The sequence below is a fragment of the Taudactylus pleione genome, unplaced genomic scaffold (genome assembly GCF_031769625.1).
Source record: "Taudactylus pleione unplaced genomic scaffold, aTauple2 ptg000276l, whole genome shotgun sequence".
NCBI lineage: Eukaryota > Metazoa > Chordata > Amphibia > Anura > Myobatrachidae > Taudactylus > Taudactylus pleione.
This window is the reverse complement of record NW_028284678.1, coordinates 12,221,965-12,245,924: the sequence shown is the minus strand read 5'-3', so window position 1 is coordinate 12,245,924 and position 23,960 is coordinate 12,221,965. Positions and strand designations below refer to the sequence as shown.

At 46.2% G+C, this 23,960-nt stretch overlaps 1 protein-coding gene across 4 annotated transcripts in view; it reads right to left on the bottom strand.

Annotated features, from left to right (window-relative positions):
- Positions 1–23,960, bottom strand: part of TIAM1 (TIAM Rac1 associated GEF 1) — a 317,485-nt gene that overhangs the window by 277,518 nt on the left and 16,007 nt on the right. The window contains exon 2 of one of the 4 annotated variants that reach the window (XM_088481651.1): positions 19,116–19,157. The exons of the other annotated variants lie outside the window; for them this stretch is intronic. The gene's annotated coding sequence lies outside the window, so the exon portion shown is untranslated. The remainder of the gene's footprint in view (positions 1–19,115; positions 19,158–23,960) is intronic. 4 annotated transcript variants of the gene reach the window in all.

The window sequence follows — 23,960 nt, the reverse complement described above, 5'->3', positions numbered from 1 at the left end:
CATAATGTTGTATATATCTAAATGGCCCTCAGCAGAAAAAAGGTTCCCCACCCCTGCTCTACAGCATTCAACATGCAAACCTCCAGCTTCTGTAAAACTACACACCCCTGCCATAGTGTTACCATGCCCTAATAGCAAAATTGTGGCAGAGCATGCTGGTATGTGTAGTTCCACAGCAGCTGGAGGGATGCATGTTGAATCCCCTTGCTCTATGGCAGGGGTGGGCAATAAGCAGCCCTCCAGGTGTCGTTGAACTACAAATCACAGCATGCACTGCAACATTTTTAGCATGGTCAAATAGGAAAACTGTGGCAGGTCATGCTGGGATGTGTAGTTTTACAACATCTCAGGGGGAGCGCTTATTGCCCTCCACTGCTCTAGAGTGTGTGCAGAAAACGCTTGCAGGTAGGAAAAGGGTTTAAGGTTGCAAATTAGACCATCAAGGGAGGATTCTTGACCACGTGCCGCCACGATGTTCAGCTGCGCAAGTTATATATTCCACTAGCCAAACACCACTCATTTTCCTGGGCACCTCTATAGGGTGTGATAAAAAATGTGCTATGTTACTGGTTGTAAAGTGCCACCTCCCGACCATTCCAGAAACATTATGCAGAAAATGTAATCATCTACATACATTGTTTAGCATATTTAACCCCTAATACAAAGAAAAAAAATACTCCAGGTAGTTGGAACTGGCCTTTTGTAAATGTTTACCTATTGTAGTTTTATAACTCCAACACCCTCATCGGGATGTAGTGAGGATGCCGAAATGCCGACCGACGAAATCCCGACAGTGAAAGCTTGGCATGGGACTAAAGATATGCATCTAAAATATGAGATATGGTAAGAACTTAACTTTGTTATCTCTATTTCTACGAAGTCCATAGGGTTCCACAGGATACCTTGGGGTATAGGCAGGGCCGCCATCAGGGGGGGTCTGCCGGGCCTGGAGTCCCGGGCCCGGACAGAGCGGGGGCCCGGTGACAGCAGGGAAGATAATATGAATCAGGCTTCGGCAGCCTGGGAGAGACAGTGCAGCGCTGCCGGCGGGATTTGAAACATGTCACAATCCGCGAGCATTACAGCTCGCGGACCGGCGGCCAATCAGGAGTGGCCTCAATGGCTGCTCCTGATTGGCTGCTGGTACGCGAGCTGTGATTGGCTCGCGGCCAACGCCATATTTGAAATACCGCCGGCAGCGCTGCGCTCTCTCTCCCAGGCCGCTGTATATCTGCACCGCTGTCTATCGGTGCCGGGCCCGCTGACGCTGAGAAGCAAGGTAGGACTCAGAGTCCCTGCCGTATGCCCCTCCACCTAGTGCAGCTAGCCTTCTCTACCCAAACCCCCTACTCCAGCCAGCCTTTGCCTGCCCTGTGCTCCCCTTGTCCAGACAGCCTTCTCTGCCTTGTGCCCCCCCCCCAGTCCAGCCAGCCTTCCCTGCCCTGTGCTCAGCCTAAACCAGCCATCGTTCCCTGCCCTGTGCCCTCTAATCCAGCCAGTCTTTTTTGCCTTGTCCCCCCCTTCCCAGTCCTGCCCTGTGCCTCCCCACTAGTACACCTAGCCTTCCCTGCCTTGCCCCCCTCTAGTCCAGCCATCTTTCCCTGCCCTGTGCCCACCAATTAAGGTCCAGCCTTCCCTGCTCTGTGCACCCCCAGTTCAGCCTTTTCTGTGCCCTCCCAGTCCAGGCTTCCCAGCCGTGTGTCCCCATGTCCATCCTTCCTTCCCGACCCCAAACTTTGAGAGTTTTTAAATTGGTTTAATCACCAATTGACGTCCCACCCCCCAGTGTAACTCCACCCACATTATACACAGCTCCGCCCACCTCTGCACCATCCCCCAGGGGGGCCCTGCCTATTTTGTCAGTACCGGGCCCCACGATTTCTGATGGCAGCCCTGGGTATAGGTGATGACGTCAGGCATCGGGCACCATAGAGTTACGTTTTCAGCCTCCCAGGATGCACTAGGGTCCCCCTCCTATACCCCGCCCCCGAGCCAAGGCATCTCAGTTACGTACCAAGCCATAGGCCGGAGGAGAAGGAAGAGAGAAAAAAAAACATCTGGACACACACAAGAATCACATTCTCACCAGAGGGAGACAGAAAAAAAAACGGTGACCAGAGCAAAGCCCATCTGCAGCACAGGTGCGACAGGGCGGGAGTCCTGTGGAACCCTATGGACTTCGTAGAAATAGAGATAACAAAGGTAAGTTCTTACCATATCTCATATTTTCTACATCAGGGTCCATAGGGTATCCGCAGGATACCTTGGGGATGTCCCAAAGCAGTATCCTTTAAGGGTGGGGATGCTCCTGTGCTGAAAGGAGAATCCGCCGCCCGAAGGAAGCATCCTGAGAGACAAAAAGGTGTCAAACGCGTAATACCTCACAAAGGTGTGGACAGAGGACCACGTGGCAGCCTTGCAGATCTGGACTGCAGAGGCACCACGTTGAGCTGCCCACGAAGGACCCACAGACCTAGTGGAATGAGCCCTTACAGAGGATGGAACCGGAAGGTCTAGATAAGCTTCTGAAATTGCCATACGAATCCAACCTGCCAAAGTTTGCTTTGAAGCAGGCCAACCCTTTTTACGGAAGCCATAGAGGACAAACAAGGCGTCCGACTTCCTAAACGAAGAAGTGCGGTCAACATAAATCCTTAAGGCCCGCACAACGTCCAAAGTGGCCTCACCCACTGAAAGATCAGGTGAGTTAAAAGCCAGCACAACGATTTCCTCGTTGATGTGGAAACTCGAAACAACTGTGGGAAGGAATCCAGGACGAGTGCGCAGTACCGCCCTGTTTCTATGAAAAAATCAGAAAAGGGGGTCTACAGGAGAGAGCCCCTAAGTCAGAAACACGTCTTGCCAAAGCAATGGCCAGAAGGAATATTGTTTTAGTTGTCAGCCATTTAAGGTCCACTGAGCCCAGTGGTTCAAACGGCGGTCCTTGGAGAGCCCTCAGGACCACAGCTAAATCCCAAGGCGCCACCATGGGAACAAAAGGTGGCTGAATTCGAAGAACACCTTGCATAAAGGTGCGCACATCAGGGATTGCAGCAATCCTACGATGGAACCAGACTGACAGGGCAGACACCTGCACCTTCAGAGAAGCAAGGCGAAGCCTATGGTCTAGCCCCGCCTGTAGGAAAGCTAACACTCTAGACAGACGGAACTCCCGAGGAGCATAACCTCTCGGTCGACACCACTGGAAGAACGTATGCCACACACGATGGTATATCCTTGCAGAAGATGGTTTCAGAGTTCTTAGCATAGTTTGTACCACAGAGCTGGAAAAACCCCTGGACCTTAACATGGCCGTCTCAACAGCCATGCCATCAAAGACAGCCGAGCCAGGTCCGGGTGAAGACAAGGACCCTGTGATAGCAGGTCCGGTCGTAGCGGCAACTACAGAGGAATGTCCACGGACAGACTCTGAAGGTCTAAGAAACAGTGCCGCCTGGGCCACGCGGGAGCTATCAGCAGGAGCGTACCTCCTTCCTGTTTGAATTTCCGGATTACCCGCGGAAGAAGGGAAAACGGAGGAAAGAGATAAGCAAACCGGAACGTCCACTGGATGGACAGAGCATCCACCAGAGACGCCTTTTCGTCTCTTGTTCAAGACCCGTACACCGGCAACTTGTTGTTGTGCCGTGACACCATGAGGTCTATCTCTGGAAGACCCCTCCTGTCCACCAGAAGTTGAAAGACGTCCTGGTGCAGAGACCATTCCCCCGGATGTACGTCCTTGCGACTGAGAAAGTCCGCCTCCCAGTTGAGGACTCCCGGGATGAATACTGCTGATATGGCCGGGAGATTACGCTCTGCCCAGACCAGGATGCGGGACACCTCTACGAGTGCCGTCCGACTTCTGGTTCCTCCTTGTCGATTTATGTAGGCCACCAGGCTAGAGACAGGCGAACCTCCGGAGTGAGCACCATCGTCTGGGATTTTAGACTCTGAGGCAGTCCATTCCATTTGGACAGGATCAATTGCTTCAGAGGTCTGGAGTGAAACTGGGCATATACCACCATGTAGAATACTGACACCATGGAGCCCAGTAACCTCATCGCCGAGTGCAGAGACACTCTGCGACTCTGCAGACAACTGCGCACCCTCAACTGTAAGGCAGAGATCTTTTCCCCCGTCGCAAAGATCCTCTGCTGTCTGGAGTCCAATAAGGCTCCGAGGTGCAGAATCCTCTGAGACGGGATCAGGGTGGACCTTTGCCAGTTTATTAACCAGCCGTGACGTTGCAGTACTGCAATTGTCAGGTCCAAGTGGCATAGAAGGAGCTCTGGAAATCCTGCCACCAACAGAAGGTCGTCTAGGTACGGAAACATGCGGACTCCCTGCAGCCGCAGGTAAGCCGCCATGACCTTGGTGAACACTCGTGGTGCTGTCGCCAGGCCAAAAAGTAACGCCCGGAACTGGAAGTGATCGTTGCGGATTGCAAACCTGAGGAACAGCTGATGGCGCAAAAGAATAGGGACATGCAGGCAAGCGTCCTGTATGTCCAAAGACATCATGTAATCCCCAGGTTCCAGCGCCAGAATGATGGACCGTAGGGTCTCCATCCGAAACCGCGGCACCCGAAAGGACTTGAGGGCCTTGAGGTTCAGAATCGGACGGTACGACCCATTGGGTTTCTGCACCAAAAATATATTGGAATAGAAACCCTGGCCCCTCTGGGAGAATGGAACAGGCACTTTAACTCCAGCCTGGAGCATAGTGTGCAAAACATTCCGCAGTTCCAAGGCTTTGTTCCGGTCTAATGGAAGGCCCGTGGTGAAGAACCACCTAGTGAACCCAATTGTCTGTCGTTGTTATCGACCAACACTGGGTGAACTGCAGCAGGCGGCCTCCCACTTTGGGATCCCCCAAAGGGAGGCCCGGACCGTCAGGCTGCAGGTTTGTCATCTGACTTAGGGGCCGGACGTCTGGTACTCCAGGCCTGTTTCCTGGGCTTGGCCGATTTCTTGGGCCCAGCCTGTCGGGGAAAAGACTGTGCTTTAGGCCTACCCTGGGCCTTGTAAGGCCGAAAGGACGACGTACCCAAACTTGAAGGGACCGCAGCAGACGGGAGACATACAGATTTGGCTGCCGCCAGCGTGGCTACAATTTTGTCCAGATCCGGACCAAATAGGACTTCTCCATTAAAAGGCAAAGCTTCGAAGCCCTTTTTGGAATCAGCGTCCGCCTTCCAAGATCGCAACCATAAGGTGCGACGAGCAGCAACAGCTGCCGAAGAAATCCGAGATGTGAGGATACTGATATCCAAGGCCGCTTCATTGATGCAAGTGGCCGAATCCCGGAGATTGCCTACCAACTCAGCCTGTTCAACAGTCGGAATCCAAAGACGCCTTCAAACTATCAGCCCAGCGCTCCATAGCTCTGACTACCCAACATACGGCCATAGCCGGCCTGGACGCGCCCCCCCCCCCCCCCCCCCGCGAGGGAATAAATGGACTTTAGGCAGATCTCCACCTTGCGGTCCGCAGCATCCTTCAAGGAGGACATGGAGGGCATGGGCAAGGTGGCACTTTGGACTAGGCGTGTCACATGAGAATCCACTTGTGGAGGGGACTCCCACTTAGAAAAATAATTGTGGCGTCACCCTTAATATCCTTAAAAAAGACATATTTGGACTTGGACACCGGAGGATCGTCATCCTCAATAACTAAAGCCGTGCGGACTGCCCGAATAAGGCCAGGAATATAAACCTTGGACTTAGCGTCCGACTCTTTAGTACCGGAGAGGTTCTTGGTCACACAGATCCAGAATCTCACCATCATCAGACGTCACTTCGTCATCCTCATAAGGCGCAGACAGACACCACAGGCAGCAACACAGACTCCCCTTGTAACACGTCCGACAAATGCTGTACCGAATTTGTCAGTGAATTAACCCACGCAGGCTCCTGTGAAACCTGGGGAGGGGAAATAGGGAGACTGTGGGGTACCATCAGTTGTATCGGGAACCCCTGCATGGGTGACGACACCACTGACTGCTGGGACAATCCCATCTGGGAAAACGCAGGTGGCGGAGCTAACTGGCCCACTAGGGTTGTAAGCGCTTTAACGAAACAAGCCCAGGGAGGTTCCCGTACCGGAGCAGTGACAGTAATTGGCCGCGCCAATAAATAACACTGCCGACATAGCCCCTCCGGGTTACCCTCCGCTATTGGTACATTGCACTTAGTACACATAAGCTGGAGAGAAAATTCACTCTCAGACATGATGGTAAGTATGTGACCCCTCTCACTGATACTCGTTAGTATAGTGGGAGAACCACCCTGCAATCACCGCACCGCAATGGCTTTAGCAGAGGAAGAGCAGGGACAGTAAAATGGCTGACAGTAGAAAGTGAAAGTACAGGCAGCAGACGCTAGCAGAAGTCACATACAATGCAGAAGAAATTAATCCCTGCACTATCAGCGCTGATCCTCAACTACGCAGGCACAGAGCCTGGTAGGACACAGCGTTGCATACACAGACCTGTTTCAACGGAGGAGAGGTATGCCGGGGGACCCAGACCACGATGCCACCGTCAGTAGCTCCAGCAGCGTTCACCATACAAAGATGGCCACCGAGGAGCAGAGAGGAGGCCGGCCTGGGGGAGGAGCGCTGCCACAGGACCAATTGGCAGCGCAGAGAGGGCTGTGTGCAGCGGGGGAGGCGCCAGCAGTGTACAGGGAAGGGGCGCATGCAATTAACCCCTGGGACGCCGCAGCGCTTGCAGCTCAGCTGCGGCCCGCTGTCCCAGGGGGGTAGTGGAAGCGCAGGTTAGTTACCTGGCTCCACGCTGCAGCCAGTCCCCAGGGAGCCCCCTGCCTGGGGACTGTGGACCATGTGCTCAGGAGGGACCCACCTCGGGACCCCCGCTGCTTACCTGCTGCCCCTTGAATCCGGCCATGGTCCGAAACATCTGGGGTCACCGCTAGCCGTGACCCCAGATGCTTACCAGCATCCCCGGATCAGTACCGGCGTTCTGGTACCGGCGGGGTGTAGGGGAGACAGCATGGATGTCAGCAGTGACTGTCCATGCTGTACACCCAGATGTGCAGCTACAGCTGCCTTGAAGAAAACTTCAGGGGCTATCCTTAGCCCCCCCTCTAAACATGTGCTCCGACTCCGAGCCGGGCACCAATGAAACTGAGATGCCTTGGCTCGGGGGCGGGGTATAGGAGGGGGACCCTAGTGCATCCTGGGAGGCTGAAAACTTAACTCTATGGTGCCCGATGCCTGACGTCATCACCTATACCCCAAGGTATCCTGTGGATACCCTATGGACCCTGATGTAGAAATACCAATGCCTATCATTAACCCCACGCCAAAATCCCGGTTTACCGAAAGTAGGTAAGCCGGGCGTAGGTAGCTCTTAGCCGTGGGGGGGTTTGGGTTAGGACTATGGACTCCTGGGGGAGCTTAGGCACCCCCCCTGGGAGGGTTAGGGTTAGGCTAGGGGAAAAGGGGGTTAGGCACCACCAGGGGGGAAGTTGGGATTAGGCACCCCCTCCGGAGGGTTAGGTATAGGGTGCGGGGGGGAGGTGGTTAGGTTTAGGCACCCCTGGGGGGATGGTTAGGGGGTAGGGAGGGTTAGTGAGGAGAGGGTAAGGTTAGGGCACTTACCCTAGTCGGGATCTACATTTGCCGGCCTTCCGGCATCTGGATTTCATCCGCTGGGCTTAGATCCGGCAGTGTTATATACAGATCCTCACCGATTCCCTATCACCACTTAGTGCCATACCATCAGCGGTCATTCCCAAGACAGTTATGGAGCCTTAGCTGCCCCACAATAGCAATCTCCAGGAATGACATCCCGGACAGCGTTCCTATATCAAACAGATCTATAAGTAAGAGCACGTAGGAAGCTGGCCATAGTATTAGGCAACTGGAAGGGACTCAAGTCTTACATTTTAGCAAGTGACCCTAAACATGTCGCCCAATCTGCTAGTAAGATGAAGTGTTATTTATGCAGACCTCCCCCCTCTAATTAACTTATCACTGAGCTGTGCTACAGTCTACTTCTGTTCTCATTACACTGTGTATTGCAACCACAGTATTACCCAGACAATGACTGTGTAGAACAAAAAAAAAAAAAAAATATGAACCATGAGGAAGCGTCTCATCTGTCTGGATTTATGTCACTGCCAGAACACACACACAGATACATTTTAATCACCTATAAAACAAGACAGTATAAATTGTGGCTAAATGACTCCGCTTGTTTTTGAGCCAAAGGCACTAATTTATCTGGGGAAGTGACCTGCAAGCCCTTAAGGGTGATCTATGCGGCCATCTGTTTCTCTTACATCGCTGCCAGCCTCCCCGACCCTTATTTCAGCCAAGAATTACTCAGCACAGTAGCTGAACCAAGGTGGATGGCAAGGTTACGGACCTGGCTGTAAATGCAGCGTGATTCAGCAATCCAGCTTTAACCACTGTGCTGTGTGGGGCGAAGTCATCCAGCGATGATGAACACTGTGGAACATTCCTAGAGAAGCGTTGGAGAGACGGAAGACACTGGGATGACTAGGACAGACCAGCCATTGACAAATCGAAGCAAGTTTCTTAGTCTGGCTATTTCAGAGCTGGCAGTAAGCCGAGATACACAGTAATGCTTATTTTCACTGCGTACAGATGGAAGTTATTCTGGCACTATTTATTTTCCCTGCATATTACCCTGAGGAAGAGTAGTCAGTTTGGCTGTTCAGGTGAAAATTATATATAGATCCCTGAAAATAAACTGTTAAGGCTTTTATAGAAGTTTAAGGGCTCGGACCCCTTTCCTGACTTACGTACTGGGAAGAGATGATTTTACATACTGGGTAATACTCACTACCGCTCATTCATGCTTTGTAGAGTTATTTCGCAGTGTAGTTCTGCATGCGCCATTAAGTGAGACTTAAGGTGTGTACACACGGAACAATATATCGTTACGATATGAACGATAATGATATTGTTCAACAATATATCATTCCGTGTGTATGCAATGAACGCTGGACGATAACATCCATCGGGCATGCATGCAGGCCAATCTGGACGACATTGTGCATTTTCCATAGGGGTTTGCGATCATTGGCCATTCATCGTTGGTGATCTCTAAGGTGTGTGGATGAACAATATCGTTATCGTTCGCTGAACAGATCGTCCCGTGTGTACCCAGCATTACACAAACGTTCCCAATTACAAAGCAGTGAGGAAAGATAGCACCACTGAACAGTAGGATTTTACAAGCAAACTAATTTTTTTTAAAGGATCAAAACATTTTCCTCATCCAAATAAAACTCGCTGCCAACTCAAATATACTGTGGGGACAATTCAATTCCCAGGGTAGCGATGTAGCTCCCGGGATGAGTGCCTGGAGTTATTCAAATGACTGTGCTGTAAATCTGCAACTAGAGTATTTCTGCTCACACCCTCTGAAGGTACGAACATAAATCAGACTTAGCTATTGCCTGGGGCAGTATGGCGTGCGGTAATAGCAACGCGCGACTAAACCCTGGGCTTTAGGTGCTTTAAACTGCATGTCCAAACTTAAATGCAGGGCACGATGCGGGCAACTGCATAGCTCTGGGCACTCATCCTGAGAGCTACGGTACATCTCTGCGCTGGGAATTGAATTGACCCCTGTGTGATTTAAGAAATTTATATAGCGTAGTCATATCATAATGTATACCTGCACATCAATTATACAAAATTTGTGTGAGGAAAAAAAAAATAATCCAATGTACAGAATTTTGATATGTTTAAAGTTTGTTTTCCCATTATTCAGCAATACCTAATTCAACTGTAATGGTTTGTTATGGCTCAGTCTGAGGATTCACACTCAATGGGGGGGATTCAACCCAGTATGATGCTGAATAGCGCCAGGAAGGAGTTCCCGGAGCTATTCAATTGACTGCGCTGTTTAGTCCGAATACAGGCCAGATGGCAGGTGAGCTGCAGATACATCTGTAAGGTGTGTACCCAGCTTAAGGTTCACGCAATACTTCCGCCCTCAGTCAACTAGTCGTCTAATGGCCGGTACGCACGGGTCGATCAGACAACGATCAGATATCGTTGTCTGATCGACCAGCACGTGCTGGATAATCGTTATCGAACATCCAGCATCCCCCCAAATGACTGAATGATCCCGCCATCAACGATCGCAGGTCGCTATAGTAAACAGGCTAACCTGGTCGATATCGACCAGGTTGGCCTGCAAGTACGGGCTATGGCCGATATCGACCACCTGTGCCCGCGCATCGACCATTGTTTGGTTGTTGAAAGAGGTTCTATTCCGGTCGATATAAACGATTGAACGTTAAACGATATCGTTACAGTTTATATTGACCAGAATATCTGACAGTGTACGCACCATAACACTTTGCTACATTATGCCAAAAGTGTGCGCTCACATCCAGTTATCACTAATAAAGCTGGCAACACCTAACAATCCTGAGGCAATTGGAACCCCACAATTAAGCAATATACACAGTTATCCAAAAGCAAACTTCTGACATTCACTTGGCTCTTGCAATGAAAGGGTTAAACTTACTATTTCTACTAATATGGGTTAGCAGCATCACCAAGCTCTCTTCTAAACGCTTCTGGGGTTTTTTCGAGCAGTCAAATGCAAATGTATTAAATTATGATGTTATATACATAAAAAAGTATATATATATATATATATACATACATACATACACATATACATACATACATACATACACATATATATACATACATACACATATATATACATACATACACATATATATACATACATACACATTATATATACATACATACACATTATATATATATATATATATATATATATATATATATATATACATATATACATATATACACACATATACACACATACACACACACACACACACACAGTGCTTACAGATGTGTCCACATACATCAATCCTCCGCGCACTACAAGTCGCGTTACACTTAATGCACGAGTGCCGTGCAACTCTGTAGCGCGGAGCGTCCGTTCGTGCGACTTTTTAACCTTCAAATGAGTCTTAGTCACACAGCGATGCGAATAGGACGCACAAGCAGCTTCTGCTGATTAAAATGATCTCCTCACCTTTCCCCCTCCCTTCAGTGTTGTCAGTCAGGGGGTGTCAGTGAGTGTCCATCAGGGCTGATGCCTAAATCTAGCACCTTTGCCAGCGAGCGACATAACCCTGTGCTGATGCCGTTACCTACTCAATACGCCACACAACGGAACAGCCGACCCCTCTCTAAGTGCAGCTGCCCGAGAGCCCATCTGACTCAGTGCATTGATCCACACTACCGTGGGTAATTGGGACACTGCTATTTACAAGTCATAAACAACCATTCTCAGTGCTGAGAACACCAGAAGCGAGTTACACATATTATGTGGTTTTCAATTCTAAAAACAGAGTATTAACTATTAAATAAAGTGCAAGTAACTATTTTGGACAGGCTGTACCAAGGTAAATATTTGAAACATAAGATATAAGTATCTGCAGTACATGAGGTTTTCAAAACATGTATACAGTATATTACAAAGTGTAATGCAACCACCACCTGATGTAAACACACGAGTGCTTAGGGCCCCATTTACCAACAAATTTCATTACCAGCGACAGCCATTTCCCACGGCAAATTCCGTTGTGCTTCATACACAGACTCAAGCTGGGCATCCACTATACAATTTTCTGTCAGATATCTGTCCAATCTGGCTGGTTGGAATGAAAACCTGGTACTGTATGGGAGCAAATGACAATCGTCCATTTGCTCACAAACACTGGAAAATAGCCAAAAATGGTTGTTCAGACAAATTGGTTAAAACACACAAATTTAACCAATTTGAACAATTTTTTTTTGTCCTTTTTTCAGTGTTTAAAACCATGTGGTCGACTGTCATTTGCTCCCATACAGTACCAGGTTTTCATTCCAACCAGCCAGATTGGACAGATATCAGAGTAGCAGGGGACCTGGCGGCTCACTCGCGCCAGGCATCTCGCGCCGTGCGGCGTATTGAGGCTAGTTGTATGACAACACATCTGTATGTCCACTTACTGAATCAAATACTAAAAAATATAGTTCCTTTTAAAAACTATATAACATATGAAAAAAAGATGATTCAATGTATGATGTACGGTCCTCTAACCTTAAATAAAAGTGTATATAGTAAGCAAAGTGCAGGCGTTTTCACATATACAGTAATGCACTATTCATAGATCAAGAAATGTACAGGTGCTGACAGTCAGTAACAAGGATTAGATATTCTATTTGATCTACTCCCAGATTCTGCAGTACACAGTATTGCTGTGAAAAACCAGGCAAAACAGGATATTCACTAAAAACGGTTACCAGGAGGCACTGTGCCTCATGTATCACTAATTATCCTAGCTCCTAGTCAATGGCTGAATTGACTAATTGGTTCAACTTTCAAATTAGCACAGTGTAGGTAACGTGTACTAGTCAACATTTTGGGGCTGACGCAGACACATGCCAGTTTGCGGAGCGTATCTTTCGTGAATTCGCTTCACGGATGCAGAGAAAATTAAGGCACCCATGTACGGGTGATGCCGAGTAAAACATAGGGGCCTATGTATCAAAGCTTGATGAGAGATAAAATTGTGAGAGAAAAAGTACTAACCAATCAGCTCCTGTCAATTTTCAAACACAGCCGATAAAATGTAAGTTAGAAGCGGACTGTGATGTAAACCACCAACCAATCAGCTTCTAACATTTTATAGGCTGTGTTTGAAAATTGACAGTTAGGAGCTGATTGAGAGAAAAAATACTAACCACAATTTTATCTCTCATCAAGCTGTGATACATAGGCCCCACAGACTGTTACTATCACTGAGACGGAACAAGGGTGTGAAGTAGTGTTCTCACACGAGACCTTAATCTGTTATGCCCCATGGAGCTGAGGCAGCGAGACCACTAGGTCAGACTGAGTAGTGTATCTCACATGAACCAGCATTAACAAACCACTTGCCAATGGCTAATTGCAAAGGCACTGCTAAAGCAGACAGGCGCTTTCTGTCATTGCTCACGCTTATATCAAGCTGTGTGTGCATTATAGATGGAGAGTTGCTTCAGCTGCATTAGAGATGATTTGTAGTTTTATTTACGACTAATAGCGTAATTGCATAATTCCCAAGAAAAAAAAAAACTGCTAAAAACATGGGATAAACTGTATTGTCTGGCGTGGAATGCCGCATGGCCGGTGGTTCGATTCCCGGCAGCGGCAGCCCGACACTGGAACAGATCCCGGCAGCGGCAGCCCGACAGCGCTGGAAATCCTGATCGTCCCTAGGTAAGTAACTAACCTAACCTACCCCCCTAACCCTCCCTTAGGGATGCCTAACCCTAATCCCCCCTCTAAGTGCCTAAACCTAACCCCCTCCCTTCCCCGCTGCCTAAACCTAAGTCCCCCGGGGGGGGTGCCTAACCCTAACCCTCCCTCCCCTAGCCTAACCCTAACCCTCCCTCCCCTAGCCTAACCTCCCTGTGGGGTGCCTAACCCTAAGTCCCCCCCAGGAGCCCTAAACCCAAACCCTCTCCTCCTCCCCCCCTCCCCCCCCTACCCCCTACTACCCCCCCCCCCCCCGCGCGCGGCTGTCTGCTCGCGGCGCCCGGCATCTCTTCGATCGGGGAAATGAGCGGCGTCTACATTTATACGCCGGGCATTTCACCCTCGCCGGGATAGGACAGTCAGGAAGCCGCCTGTTGGTGAAATGTCAGCCGGCTTGCCGACTGCATCCCCCTGGCGTAAACAGGGCGCATATGCTGCTGATGTACGCTATTTCTGAATGCTTATTTTTGGGTAAATTATGCCCATTTTGTGACCAACTATACATGGGCGACAATGCAGCAGGTAGCGTTCTGCCATGTTTAGACATCTTCCATGTATAATTGCGCTGCAGGGCCAAACGCGTGCAAAAACAGGCGATGCGCAGTTGTACACTTCTCTATCACATTTCCACTTGCGATGGAGCAGGTGCAACTGTGCGGTTTTTTAAGTAAGCAAAGTTCTGTGTGTGCGGAGAGATCCACCGAGCTGGACACAAGCCTAAAGGATGCCTGTTTCCTGCAGTATCATTTACACAAAGTATAGGTGATGCGTACAACTCTGCGTAAGTGCGAATATACACATGTATACCGGGACACACATTGCGGGAGCACAGTCATGGAATGGGACGTAGGCTAAAGGAGAACATCCTCTGGACAGCGAGGTTAGGGAACCCTCAGGCAGCAGAAGACGAGGATCCATTAATCTTCTGTAGGAAAACTGCTCCCTCATGAAACTGCATACAACATGGCTGACAGAGCAGAACAACAGAGGACACCACACTCCTCTCAGGCGAGTCCTTATTATTTCCTTAATATAATCTAACCGCCTATAAATAGCTCATTATAGGAGCAGACAAGGTGTGAATACACCGGGTTATTATGGCCTTGGGCAAACGTCTGGTATATTCTCATCTCAAGGGCATTACATTAGATACGCAGGGCTCCAAAAAAGCCAAAGTCAAAAGGAGCATCTGATGCAGAAAATAGAAATACTCAAACAATAAAAAAGTTTGTTTTTAGTTTTCTTTATCCCAAGTAAACAAAATAATTAAATGTGATGATGCCAAATGAATAGTAAATTACATTCACAAATTTCAAAACTTTTTGTTTTGCTTTTCTAAGGTATGTTCTGCCAATGGTAACCTCTCTCATTTGTGTATAATGTTTATGCCCAAATAGGCACACACCTACAGTCAGGTGCATAAATATTGGGACATTGACAGAATTTTCATATTTTGGCCTCTATTTACCACCACAATGGCTTTGAAATGAAACAAACAAGATGTGCTTTAACTGCAGACTTTCAGATTTAATTTGAGGGTAATTACATCCAAATCAGGTGAACGATGTAGGAATTACAACGGTTTCTATATGTGCCTCCCACTTTTTAAGGGGCCAAAAGTAATGGGACTATCAACTCAAAAGCTATATCATGGACAGGTGTGGGCTATTCCCTCGTTATTTCATTATCAGTTAAGCAGGTAAAAGGTCTGGAGTTGATTCTAGGTGTGACATTTGCATTTGGAATCAGTTGCTGTCGACTCTCAATATGAGATCCAAAGAGCTGTCACTATCAGTGAAGCAAGCCATCATTAGGCTGAAAAATCTAAACAAACCCATCAGAGAGCTAGCAAAAACATTAGGTGTGGCCAAATCAACTGTTTGGAGCATTCTTAAAAAGAAAGAATGCACCGGAGAGCTCAGCAACACCAAAAGTCCCGGAAGACCACGGAAAACAACTGTGGTGGATGACAGAAGAATTATTTCCCTGGTGAAGAAAAACCCCTTCACAACAGTTGGCCAAATCAAGAACACTCTCCAGGAGGTAGGTGTATATGTGTCAAAGTCAACAATCAAGAGAAGACTTCACAAGAATGAATATAGAGGGTTCACCACAAGATGTAAACCATTGGTGAGCCACAAAAACAGGAAGACCAGATTAGAGTTTGCCAAACAACATCTAAAAAAGCTATTACAGTTCTGGAACTGGTTCCCTTGTATTTATTGATGATGTGACAAAAGCAGAATGAATTCTGAAGTGTTTTGGGCAATATTATATGCTCATATTTCAGTCAAATGCTTCAGAACTCATTTTACAGTGCAAATGGACAATGACCCGAAGCATACTGCAAAGCAACCAAAGAGTTTTTTAAGACTAAAAAGTGGAATGTTATGCAATGGCCAAGTCAATCTCCTGACCTGAATCCGATTGAGCATGCATTTCACTTGATGAAGACAAACGGGAAGGGAAAATGCCCCAAGAACAAGCAGGAACTGTAGACATTTGCAGTAGAGGCCTGGCAGAGCATCACCAGGGATGAAACCCAGCATCTGGTGATGTCTATGCGTTCCAGACTTCAGGCTGTAATTGCCTGCAAAGGATTTGCAACAAAGTATTAAAAAGTGAAGGTTAGATTTAGGATTGTTTAGTTTGTCCCATTACTTTTGGCCCCTTAAAAAGTGGGAGGCACATATAGAAACCGTTGTAATTCCTACACCGTTCACCTGATTTGGATGCAATTACCCTCAAATTAAATCTGAAAGTCTGCAGTTAAAGCACATCTTGTTTGTTTCATTTCAAAGCCATTGTGGTGGTGAATAGAAGCCAGAATATGAAAATTCTGTCAATGTCCCAATATTCTTTGCATTCTTTTAGATGTAGTTTGGCAAACTCTAATCTGGTCTTCCTGTTTTGTGGCTCACCAATGGTTTACATCTTGTGGTGAACCCTCTATATTCATTCTTGTGAAGTCTTCTCTTGATTGTTGACTTTGACACATATACACCTACCTCCTGGAGAGTGTTCTTGATTTGGCCAACTGTTGTGAAGGGGTTTTTCTTCAACAGGGAAATAATTCTTCTGTCATCCACCACAGTTGTTTTCCGTGGTCTTCCGGGTCTTTTGGTGTTGCTGAGCTCTCCGGTGCATTCTTTCTTTTTAAGAATGTTCCAAACAGTTGATTTGGCCACACCTAATGTTTTTGCTAGCTCTCTGATGGGTTTGTTTAGATTTTTCAGCCTAATGATGGCTTGCTTCACTGATAGTGACAGCTCTTTGGATCATATTGAGAGTCGACAGCAACTGATTCCAAATGCAAATGTCACACCTAGAATCAACTCCAGACCTTTTTCCTGCTTAATTGATAATGAAATAACGAGGGAATAGCCCACACCTGTCCATGAAATAGCTTTTGAGTTGATAGTCCCATTACTTTTGGCCCCTTAAAAAGTGGTAGGTACATATAGAAACCGTTGTAATTCCTACACCGTTCACCTGATTTGGATGTAATTACCCTCAAATTAAATCTGAAAGTCTGCAGTTAAAGCACATCTTGTTTGTTTCATTTCAAAGCCATTGTGGTGGTGAATAGAGACCAAAATATGACAATTCTGTCAATGTCCCAATATTTATGCACCTAACTGTATATATACCTATTTAAACAGTTTACTCATGTTTCATTCACTAAATTAATTGTAATAATTTTATTTTATTATATAATTTTATTATATATATATATATATATATATATAAATAATCTCTTGTAAACATTGCACCTATGTCTACCTGGTCTACATAATTACATTTTTAATAGAGCTTAATCTATAAAAAAAAATTAAGCTCTATAAAAAAAATAATTATGTCAGGACTCGACAAATCCCGGGGGCCACGTCGCCATAGCTACCAGATTTTGCTGCCTGGCTACTAGATTTTGCAGTGAGGAAGAAAGCAGATCCTCATCAGCTCCGGCGGAAATTCCGTGCCCATAGTATTGAGGTGTTCATATCATGCACAGGAGGGACTGCTATGCCTCTGTCCGTCCCGGCCTGCACTGACGACTCCTCTCCATCCTGGCCTGCTCTGATCCCTGCTGTCTGTCCCAGTCTACGCTGATCCTCCTGTATGTCCCGGCTGTCTACTATCTCCGGCTGCATAGAGCTCTCCGGTAGTAGGGTCACAGAGCCGTAACTAGTTCTGTGCCAGAAAGAGCATTGGCGCCACCCTCATTTTTCAAAGGAAAATAATACACCCAAAAAAGGGCCATGACTTCATGGGGAAGGGCCAGGGAAGAGATAGGGGAGGGCAGGAGATGCTGAGGATGAAATAGGAGGAAGCTACAAGCAAGAATAATAATAAACAGAAATTTGACAGGCCCAAACAGCGCCCCCTGACCTGTGGTGCGATGGCACCGGCCACACTACCTTAGCTACGGCCCTGGGTCTATACGTGGCTAGGGATTGCGGAGTGGCTTCAGAGAGATAGTGGTGTGACCACGAGGGGAGGGGGGTTTTGTTGTACATTCTGGCACCATTATTTTAGGTGAAATGTAGTCAGTTATTACTGGAGGGTGGGGGGTGGAGCAGGGGAGCTGTGCAGAGCAGTGAGGGGGCCTCCATTTTACTGTATCCATTCAACTGTGACCATTTTGTCGGCTAGTATAGAGTGTATAACAGTTGCATAACACACAGAGCAGCGCTCCTCACTCACTCCTGTAATTTTTTGGGGAGGACGGTGGCTCCTAAACTTTCATTCTGGCTCCTAGATTTTTAAAAAATGTGTCAAGCCCTGAATTATGTAGACCAGATAGACATAGGTACAGTGTTTACAAGACATAAAAAAGGTCTGTCCACTAACCAATGGATGGGCCCGGACCAAGCCTTACACAAGATATTAGTTGTAATTAGCCATGAATCTGTATAGGTGACCTTATTCTATAGCACTCAGATGAATGAGAGAAGGGTTTATTTTCCAGGTAATGTAAATATAAGGTTAGAGGGGCTGCAGGACTAACAATAGTCTTCCTTCTAGCACCCTGCACCTGTGTCAGCCTGTGCAATTCCTCTATCCTGCCATGGGTGTCGCTCACGGCTCTGGTGCTTTTAGCACACTCTGCTGATGCAACAAACTGCTGAGATGAAACAGTTTGTGTGCTAGAAGCACCAGAGCAGAAAATGACACCCCAGGCAGGAAAGAGGAACTGCAGGAGTTTTAACAGGTGCAGGGTGCTAGAATGAACACTAAACCACCCCAGTAATGTGTACATGAATTTGTATTTCTTTTGTTTTCTCAATTACATTATAATTATGTTATATTATAAGCGGTACGATTATCATCCTTTGTTTATATAGTGCTAATGTACCGTGCAGAGCTACATAGTCCATTTTATCACGGCACAAGTCCTGGTATGAGCGGAACGTACAATAGAACATCGCTGAAGTTGTTACGATTGTGACCCATTGTGTCTGGTAATAGTCACAATGAGGATTTTATATATGCTGTATTTTGGAGACCCCCCACCTTATCTATAATCAGTTGTCTAGGAAGCATCCCCAGCGGGTGGCTTTTTATGCAGCTCCACAGAATGTCCTGTGATTGCATCTCTAGCTGATATTGGATAATAATAACGCTGATTACATGGGGTTGAAGTGCCCGGAGACTGTCAGCTGTAGAAGAACAATGCAGCAGAGTTACAGATATTACAGCAGACTCAGCAGAAGAGAGAGGCCGTGGGTCCCAGCTAGAATAGGGTCATCTCCCAGTAGAATGTGTCTATTACATACCTATACGCAGAGGGGGCCTGTCTCAGAGGTCGTCTTTATGGACTGAAAGGGAAAAGAACGTATACGTTCAATATATATACTGTAAAAGGAAGGCTGACAAATGGTATTGTATTTTCATTTTTTTTTTTTTAAACCAAATACCCCATAATGTGTAAGTATCAGTGGCCACACACACACACACACACACACACACACACACACACTGCAATCAGCTCATTCAAAAACAACAGTTTGGTTTTTTTCCTTTCTTCATATGGTGAAGAATCACTGAGTGGATGACAACAGATTCAAAATAATAACATTTAAAGGGGCCTATCCATTAGCAGATCTTTCTCTACGATGAAAGACAAAAGATTTATCCATTGAAACTCCTGGGGCTGCTGTGACATATCTGTCATGTACATGACAGATTTTTGCGAACGACGAACGATATTGGATGACCTCATTCAGGGAGTGGATTTTTTTAATGTTTCTATTGATTTTCATTAAAAATAACGTTTGTCGTTTATCGCTTATAAACTGACAAATATTTCTAATATCTGTCAGCGATGAGCGATAATTGACCAACATATGTTGGAGAGACAAAAGAAATAAATATGTCGGCCGCCGGAGTGCGCATCTGTCATCGTTCAGGGCCTATCCATGACAGATACATTGAACGACTGAACGATATATATCATTCATCGTTCAAATTTATCTGCTAATGGATAGGCCCCTTTAGATAGTCAAATTCGTCAACAAACCGAAAAGGCTTGTATTATATGCGATTTGAAAGCTTTGTATTATTCAAGTTCCACGATCCTACAAATGTTATATATATGACACATGCTCTGTAAACGTCTTTCTGCCCTGCAATGCTTATGCTGAGGAATCACTTGTCTCTGTGATTTATGGACAAATTAAAATGAACAGATAAAAAAAAAAAATACACACACGTACCCTATGCAATGTAATCCTATATCGGTGTGATTGTATAGAAAGGCAGCTGTTCTTTTAGAAACAAAAGTGATGCAAGTGTGACCAGCCTAACCTAAATGTACGTAAATGCATATTAAATACAAACACAAATCTTTTCTGTACTAAAGTATGGTCGTACTTGAAAGTTAAGAGAAAAAAAAAAGTGTGTGGACAAGTAAATCCCCAAAATTAAATAATTATATAATCAGAAACAGATGCTATCAATGGTAAAAAGGTTGCGACTGAGGAATAAAAAGCTGAAATGGTAAAAGCAAAGCATGTCACATATTTCCCCTCAAACCTCCTGCGACATAACGTGCGGCTGAGTGCACGCTAGTTATTCCCCTTTAAACCACTGCTGCATACACCAATCTGTACCTATGATGCGGAATGCCGCAGTCTGACCTGCTCATCTGCCAGTTTACCAATTCTGTAGACATTCTGGCTATTTAGCTGTCAGGCTGTCAGCCTGGATCACTTTCAGCTTCCAGTCCCCCTAATAAAGTAGTTGGAGGCTAATCTTACACACACAGAAAAAGCTCATTTTCTCCAGTGCCTGAAAATCAATATCAGGTCAAATTACAAGGATAGCTTAACATACTGCAAGTCAGTCACTGAGTTTTATTACGATTTATGCACAGACTCTCCTCAAGCTCCTCATTCCAAAGTGATGCAAGACTGAGAAGCTTCTCATCAATAATCTAATCTACAGGGCCATGAAAACATGTATAAACAGATAGGGGGTCGATTCAATCCGACGTGTCCACAAGTGCGGATACATGCCGCACTCGCAGATTTTTGTTCACAGTCCGATACGTAGTCCGGGGCAAGATTTGGGTCTCAAGGGGATCGAGATGCTTTAGTAGCGTTTCCACGTCGATACAACGGCAACTTGCCTCCATTCACGTCTAATTGAACTTACCCCATAAAGTATAAACGGTTTGGTAACTTTAAGCATGTTTAGGCTTTGATATAGGTTCATGCCCATACAGGTTGGCAAATTATTACTAAAGCTGCATACACACACACAACGATTTTTTGAACGATTATCGTTCACTTACTGAGTCAAACGATGAACGATCATCGTTCATGCACGTTCACGTTTGTAGTTTAGTCAGACTTGTCAACTGAACGATTTTCATTAAGGGAATATGTAAAAATCGTTTTTAGGTGAAAAAAATCGGTCATTACTTTAAAAAATCTGACAGAAAATCGTTCATAAAATCGTTGGTAACAAAATCGTTGTGTGTGTATGCAGCTTAAGTGGTGTAGAATCATTGGGCCTTAATAGGATAATAAAGTTTCTTTCAACAGATAATTTGTCCGTTAGAGGGCACTGAAAAGTTAATACATGCGGAAACTTGATTCTAACCCATCTACTTGTGTGCTGTAGATTTCAGTTAATCTTTATCAAATTAAATTTGGATTCCTGACAAGGGCCTCATCTGTGTACAGTTTGTATGTCTCCCCCATATTTGGGTGGGTTTCCTCTAAGTGCTCCGATTTCTGCCACACTTCAAAAACATACTGGTAGGTGCAACAGCAGCTATTTTTCTACTTTGATGTCAGAAATTTACACATACACACACACATACATACACACACACACACACACACAGGGCTGATTTAATTCAAGAAGTCGGCTGTCCACTTTACATTAGTGCTAACATTGTGAGTTTCCATTCCCACCTCTATGGGGTGCGAGGGAAACCTGCAATACTGGCAGACATGTGACATTCCGGAATGGCACATTGTGGCCTTTGCGCAGAATTTAATTACCCCCAATAGACTGTTTTGATAAAACATTAATCGGCATAAATGGCTGAATAAATGGATCCATGGTCCCAAATGTTGGTGCAGAGGCAGCCTGTGTTCCCGGCAGTAAGGTAAGAGGCGCAGAGAAATCAAATGTGACGTGCGCATTTTCAGAATCCATTTGGTTTCATGATGGCCTTGTTAAATCAACAAATGACAAAGAAAATAAAAAAAAAAACACAACATTACGGACCGTACCAGAAATTCCACAGTCCACAACAAATACGTACAAGGCACACGGAGAGAAGGATCACTGCCATTCCCTCCCCTTTAAGTAACTGTAGTCGCTGCTGTAGCTGTAACATCAAACAAGCGTGAGGAAGATGCTGAGCAGCGAGTTCCCTGATTACAGGTTTGGGGAGATGTAGCCTCCTAGGTGTGCTGTGTGACATGTTTGATGTGTAACATACACCAACCGCTCCTGCGGCGTGATTACGATTAGGAATTCCTTTGATCTTCCCCCTTATTACAGCATAGCTATCATCCTGCCATCACATGCGACTGGATCCTTATGCCTGAAACATTGCTGGAAATACGCTCCTCAGGGCAGTTCCACAATTGGGAACAAAGACAGCAATAAAAGACTGTACACTGACAGACAGACAAAGAGGAAATAGGGCCCAGCCAGCAAAGCTTACAATCCCCAGGAACAATATAGAAGTTCTGCTCTTACTGTGTAAAGGGGTAGTACTCTGGTAGAACGTTGTCTTACAACAGTGGACGGCACGAATAGGAAGACATTGTGAGATGAGTGGAGAGATGTACAGTGTATGCTGGTGCAGTTGTTAAGGTGGGTACACACAGGATGACGGATCGGCCATGCAGCCGATCCGCAGTCCTAGCCGACGACTGGTAAGCACATACACACTTACCAATCGCCAGCCCAATGGGTCCACCAAGTTGCGATGTCGGTCATTGGCGGCCTCAGCAGCAAGTGTCTGCTGACCACCTGTGCACACAGCATGATGAGCCGACATGTCTGCAGATATATCGGCCACCAGCTGTGCAGCACAGCCAACACGATATGTCTGCGAATGATGTAGTTCATAGACATATTGTCTGCACACTGGGTGACGCTGATAAGATATATCGGCTGTTCAATGGAGTGGCCGATTTGTGGGCCAGTGTGCACCCAGCAACACTCAGTCTCTTGTGTGAGATATGTGCGTATTCTGGAGATGTTCCAAAGATGCATGTTACAGGCTGTGGCTGCAGATTGCACATGGGGAGCAAGGTCCTTAGTTATGACGACATCGAGGCAGGGAGTTTGAGGGGTAGTGCTTATTGTCGTGACGTCAACTAACACAGAGAACAATTAAATTAACTCCATGTAAATAGCCACTGGTGGAAAGAGTAATAGCTCAGTTTGTGAAAGATTACATTTGAGGCAGCGAGGGGACATCGAAGATGAAATGGCGGAAAGACATTCAGTAGCGCAGGTCAACAAAGGGAGGTGTGAGATTCAGAGAGGAAGGATATCAACATTTGGGTGTCATCCACACAGAGAATCATACAGATACCTGAAGGAGCATACTGGTTTTCATAGAGAAGGGATATAATCAGGGAAGAACAAAGGGCCTAGGACTGAGCACTGCTGTACTGATAGAGGATGCAGAAAAGAAGTGGAACACGAGAAATGAAAACTGTAGGAGAGATTCCATAAGTAGAAGGCTAACTGGAATAGGAAGGAGAGGACAGTGCCCTGGACACCTGGCGATTGCAGCGATTGTACAAGAAGAGAGTGGTTTACAATGTCCGGTGCGGCAGAGCACTCAGGGAGGATTACAAGAGAATAGTGGTATCACCATTTTTAAAATTATAATGATCACAGATCCCAAACCTCTTACTTGAACTAACATAAAAAAGAAACATTTCTGTGTCTTGGACTAAATCTTATTGGCGGCAGAACTAGTTGAGGATGTGATTGAGACTGACAAAGCTGAGAATGCCATTTTTATCAAGGGCTGTTGCTAGTGTGTGATAATGACATGGAACAGGTAGATCAGGACAACATAATGGAGGAGATAGGAAAAGAAGTTTTAGTAGGTGGAAAGTTGTTGACAATGAATACAA